The sequence below is a fragment of the Hypanus sabinus genome, chromosome 1 (genome assembly GCF_030144855.1).
Source record: "Hypanus sabinus isolate sHypSab1 chromosome 1, sHypSab1.hap1, whole genome shotgun sequence".
Classification (NCBI taxonomy): domain Eukaryota; kingdom Metazoa; phylum Chordata; class Chondrichthyes; order Myliobatiformes; family Dasyatidae; genus Hypanus; species Hypanus sabinus.
The window spans coordinates 24601399-24607661 of NC_082706.1; positions in this window are offsets into that span (position 1 = coordinate 24601399).

The window sequence follows — 6263 nt, forward strand, 5'->3', positions numbered from 1 at the left end:
TGGTGCTTTGATCCATCAATAAATTAGAATGTGATCTGGATGATCCCAAAGCTTCACTGTGCTGGGCCCTGACTGCAGTGTGCTCCGTCGCCATTTCTATACATTTCAGATTGAGACTGCGGGAGATGCAAAACAGAGCCAGATCTTTCAACCCACCATATCTGCTTGTCTGTCAAGCTATTTGTACTAATCCTACTCTCATCCTCACTTGTATTCTTACATCAGCTCCTTCTCCCACCCCAACTGGTGCAATTTAGTGACCAATTAGCCGAGCAACCTGCAGGCCTTTGTGAAGTTGGGAGAAATTGGAGCAACTTGGAGGAAACGTGCATGGTCACGGTGTCTGTAAGAATGTTGTGCTAACAAATATGCTACTGTGGGGCAGCACGGCTGAGCAATGGTCAGGGTAATGCTATTACAGCACCAGTGAGCTGGGTTCATTCTGCCTACAAGGAGTTTGTATGTTCTCCCCATAACTCTATGGGTTTCCTCCCATGTGTAATGGGTGCCATGTACTTAGTTGAACCAGAAGGTCCTGTGACTGTACTACATCTCTAATTAAAACAACAGCCAAGAATGGGATTGAGCCTGGTTGCTTGGCGCTGTGAAGCAGAGCCCATGTTATTTGTGACCCACTTTTTATGGGAATCTGCAGGGGCGTACCACCATTTACAGAGGCTTCCTTGAGAGTCTGTCAGTATTTACAGGAGTTACAACAGTACAAAGGTCCCTGAAGTTAAGGACATAGGGTGAACCACTACAGTCAGGATTGATCCTCTCCAAGTCCTACACTAATTCCCATTTGATAATCTCTTTATGTTCTCATCAACTCAAGGTTCAGGTTTACAAGATAGGAGTTTATTTATCACATGTACATCAAAAATCAAAACCAGCACATCTGAGGGGGTACTGGGGGCAGCCTGCAAGTGCCTCCACACAGCATGCTCACAAAGCTACCCCCAGATTCTACTATTCACTACGGGCATCTCACGGCAACCAATTAGCCTATCGACCAATGTGCGTTTGGAACGTGGGAGGAATCTGGAGTACACAGGGGAACTTCTAAACTCCACATGGATAGCAGCTGAACTCAGGGTTGAACCTGGGTCCCTGGCATTTTGAGAAAGTGGCTCCAGCATCTGTATCACTGCCCCACACTGTAAGCTATCTCAGATCCTACAGGCACACAGCTGAGATGGAGGGAAATTATCTTGAATATTGTTTGGGCCAATTTTACAAAGAATGCAAAGGGCCACAGGAGGACATAAAATAGATTTACTCGGTGGGCTCCAGGGAAGAGAGATATCAGCTTCGAAGTCCGATGGGAGAAGTTAGGCTTGTTTTCTTCAGAACAAAGACAATCGAGAGCAGATTTGATAGGGGTGGGGAAGATAATGATGGGTACAGAGTAAACAGGTGTTCCTGGTAGTGGATATTTTGAGAGATGGGGTCACAGGTTTAAAATGATGGAAAGTCTGTAGGAAGGGACCATGAAGGCAACTTTGTTTGTGGAGAGATTTGTAATGACGCTGGAATAAGGGAAAAGGAAGCAGCATCAATCAGGGCTTTTGAAAGGAAGGCATTTTGCAGTCTCTGGGCTTGGGATTGAGCCCAGCTCATTCTCCAGACATTTTGGATAGAGTCTTCTGTGTTGTTACAGGATAATAAGCACTTAATTTATGGATGCCCCGAAATGGCCAGATGGATTGGGCAGGTTTGCTGGCTCCTGTGGAGCTGCAGGCATCTTCTGCTGGGAGGGAAGGGGGCATTTCTGTGTGACTTCTCTACCCAAATCCCTCCCAGCAGAGCTGGGAGCACCAAGCCAACTCAGTGGTCACTGAGAGTGGCTGGCGGCCACTCTTCCTGCCCCTGCTCGCTTGCCCATCACCGCTATTTCTGTGGAATCCTGCCCCACCCTGTAGTTGCTTGTTTCCAACTCACAGAAAGCTTGGGTTACAAACAGTTCTCAGGAATGGGTAATTGCTTGTTCTACGATTCTGTGAAGTCGCAGGGACTATATTTCAATATTGGGTGTCACGGTAGCCTAGTGGTTTGCACGAGCTACTGCAGCTCGGGGGGGGGGGGGTGGAGTTCAGAGTTCAATCCCAGCATCCTCTGTAAGGAGTTTGCATGTCCTCCCTGTGGAATGTGTGGCTTTTCCCCAGGTGCTCCAGTTTCCTCCCACAGTCCAAAGGTTCATAGGTCATTGTAAATTGTCCCGTGAATAGGATAGTGTTAAATCGGGATTGTCGGGGAATGCTGGGCAGCATGGCTCGAAGGGCCAGCAGGACCTGTCCTGTGCTGTGCCTCTAAACAAATAAATAAAAATACCAATATTGAATCAGCCAAATACAAGTTAGTGCTATTTACATAAGGGCTTTGAGCAGAGAGCCCCTTTACACAGTAGGAATGTTAGCTTTAGAAGCATTAAGCAGCTAATCTGTTAGTTCACTGGCAGCCCACTGAGAGGGAGCTGGTGTATGTTCCACCAGTAACATTCACTGAGAGGGAACAGGTGGCAACTTGCCTCATGACCAGTGTCTAGGGCTGGCAGGCAGCTGCCTGAGGCCTGGTGTCAATGACCCCAGTGACAACCTGCTGCCGTGCCGTGAGAGGTTGCGGCCCTCCTTCCCTCCTCCCTCCCTCCCTCAGCCTGTCTGGAGAGCTTGCGTTTATTAGCAGTCACACCTGGAACCTACTGGGAATTCTGGAAGGGGCCGAGGTAAAGCCTCCGAAGAAGGCCTGGTCAGTGATTCATGGGAATGTGCGGCGATCGGAGATTGCAAGGGGAGTTGCGGGCAAGGTATCGGGAATCGTTCTACATATCCAGCAGAGAAAGCACTACATTTGCAAAACACCGCTCATCCTCAGAAATTCCTGTAGTAATAGTGCAGGAAACAGAACAGGCAAATCAGACATGGGGGCATGGCATGGCTGGTAAATCCATTGCCTCACAGCACCAGCAACCCGGGTTCAATGCTGACATCAAGTACTGTCTGTGCGGAGTTTGTGTGTGCTCCCTATGATTTACTCCACGTCCCAAAGATGTGCAGGTTGATAGGTTAATCAGCGGCTGTAAGTTAAGCCCTCGGTTGTGTCCGAGGGGAAGTTGATGAAAATGTGGAGGGGGATTTTTAAAAATAGGGAATAAAGTAGGATTGGTAGAAGTGGGTGGCCGATGATCAGTGAGATCCCGTTGGGCCGAAGGATCTTTCCAAGATCCTACAAACAGATGAAACAATCGGTGATTTTGATTGGTGGATGGGTATTGGGACGGGGAAGAAATTTATTTAAGGTATTCATTGAGATACAGCGTGAATAGGCCCTTCTGGCTCTTTGAGCCTCACCACCCAGCCACCTCCTGATTTAATCCGTGCCTAATCACGGGACAATTTCCAATGACCAATTAGCCTACTGACCGGACTGTGGAAGGAAACCGGAGCATCCGGAGGAAACCCGCGCGGTCACAGGGAGAGCGCTCCAACTCCTCGCAGGGGGTGGCAAATCTCTCTTCTTGCAGCGGCAGCTGTCTGAGCTTTGCCATCACCTGAGACACATGCTTGTCCACTCTGGAACTCCAGAGCCACCGTTCGACCACAGGGCAGCATGGGGAGGGCTGGAGGTGGGAGGTGAATGTATTCCCCTCTTCTCCACCCTTTGCACCTCCCCTCTTTGGGAGCAGGCTGATGTAATCCCAACGTGGAGCCCCTGATTACCTCACACAGCTGAGTTTGTTGCACAGGTCGACTCCAGGCCCCACCACCTACCTCACCACAGCAGTGGCAGTTCTGAGAACGAGAGCACCCTCGATCATAAGGGATAACGTGTCTCTCAGATTCCTCCAGCACTTCACAAGTCAACCTCTGACTGACGCCACAGAGCACCACAGCGCCAAATCAGGCTTTTCAGCCAGCTTTCTGCATCCTAACCCTCAAGTATCTAGAGAACCATAGAACACTACAACACAGAAGCAGGCCTTTTGGCCCTTATGGGCTGCGCCGAACCATTTCTCTGTCTACTCCCACTGACCTGCTCCTGGCCCATATCCCTCCATACACCTCTCATCCATGTACCTGTCCAAGTTTTTCTTAAATGTTAAAAGTGAGCCCGCATTTACCACTTCATCTAACTCATCCCTTTACCAACACTCATCCCATTCTTGCAAATGCTTCCTAAATGACATGAGAATCTCTGCCTGCATCACTCATCACTCACGCCGGCAGAGTGTTCCAGATTTTTACAACCTTCTGTGGGGAGAAAACTATTCTTCCTCAGTTCCCCTCGGAACCTCTTCCTTCTTCCCTCAAACCCATGCCCTCTAGTCTTAGACATCTGCTCTAGGGAAAGGTTTCTTCTGTCGCCCATGGTAACCCAAAGGCTGAGCTCAGCAGCGGGAGGAGTGGAATGGAAATCTTTGCCTCTGGCCCTCAGTATGTTGCTGAGGTTGGGGGTGGTGAGGGGAGGGGCTGAGTAGCTTGGAAGGGTGATGTCGAAGCTGCATTTGGTCCCTCAACCTTCCCAAGCCTGATCTTAGAGCTCTCGGCCTGCACTTCCAGCCGCTCGAGAAGGATCAGCCTCCCACTGTCCTCAGCACCGACACACAGCAGGCGACACTGCGGTTGCACGGAAACGGGACGAGCTCAGCTACAGACAGTGGAGACGGTGTGCAGGATGCTGGGTGAGCACGGGGGCAGGTGGGGGCCTGAGGAGCTCGAAAGAGCGTCCGGGAGAGCGGGGTGCTGAAAATGAGAGTTTTGGATGCAGCTCAGCACGTCAGAAAAACGAACATCTGTCTGTATTCTGGCGGCCTCAGTAAAGCAGCCAGCTCAATCGAAGCCCATTCCTATCCCAGACTTTCTGTCCTCTCCTCTCTTCCAGTAGCCCGAAAGCATCTACAACCTGGCTCAAGATTGCGCGGCCTAGTACGGGGGTAGGGGCAAATAAATTACAGGCTTCTAAGAGACATTTATGAACGTGAGAAAGATGAAGACACTGTGTAGGTTTAGAGAAATTGGATTTTGGGGTATTTTGATTTACCTTTTAGCTGCCTCGGCTCAACATTGTGGGCGGAAGGGCCCGTGCTTGATCTGTACAGTTCTATGTTTGAAGAGTAGCTTTATCCCACCGCTATAAGACTATTGAATGTTTCCCTCATGTAAGATAGATTCTTGAACTCACGATCCACCTAGTTATGACCTTGCACCACACTCTCTTGGCGGCTGTTACACTTTATTCTGAATTCTGTTATTGTTTTAACTTGTTCTACCTCAATGCGCTGTGTAATGAACAGCAGGCAAGACAAGCTCAGTACATACGTCAATAATAAACCAGTTCCAATTCTAAAGCTGCACTCTCAAATACAAGAGGACATACATTTAAGGCGAGGGGGGAGAACTTACAGGAAAAGTGTGTTTTTTAACACAGAGAGCTGAAGGTGACTGGATCGGGCTGCCAGGAGACGTGGAGGAAGCAGACGCAACAGTGATATTTAGGTGAAATTGAGGAATGTGGAGCATGAACAGACAGAGCAATTCAGTTTAACTTAGCCTCGTGTTCAGTGGGCCGAAGGGCCTGTGTGGTTCCCCTCTCGGTTTTACACTGCACTGGGAATGTCAGCCTGTGCCTTCAGGGAGGAGGATCCGAACACACAGCTTCTGACAGAGGCAGGTGTGCTCCCTCACAGTATGGGCTTTGCCAGCAGCTGTCGCGAGCCATGTTTACTCGAGGCGGGGGGTGGTGGACTGCCCCAGAACCTGCCGGTGCTCGTCATACCTGTCAATGGTGACAGGCGGTCTGGCCAGGGTTCATTAACAAACGACTCTGCAAGCAGGAAGAAAGGAGGCTTCCCTTGAATTTAGCCTGCTTGGCAGCACCACTCTCGCCTCCTCCAGCATTCTGGGGTCTGATCCAGAAGACAACACGCACAAAGAGCTGGCAAGAGCCAGCAAGTCAGGCAGCATCTGAAGAGGGAAATAAACAATCAGTGCTTTGGGCCAAAACCCTTTATTGGAGGAGCCTCAGCCCAAAATATCAACTGTTTATTCCTCTCTGCCGTACCGGCTGAGCTGTGTGTGTTGCTCAGGGTTTCCAGCGTCCGCAGAGTCTCTGTGTCTCTAACGCAGGCAGGATCAAGAGGGCAGGCTATTCTCTCTGAACCGAAGCTGGGGCTATATTTAAATTTAAATTAAACTCAATTTCTAATTAAATTTTACTCATAGTTAAACAGAGGAATGTCGAGTTCAGGAACCAGCTTGTAAGATCGT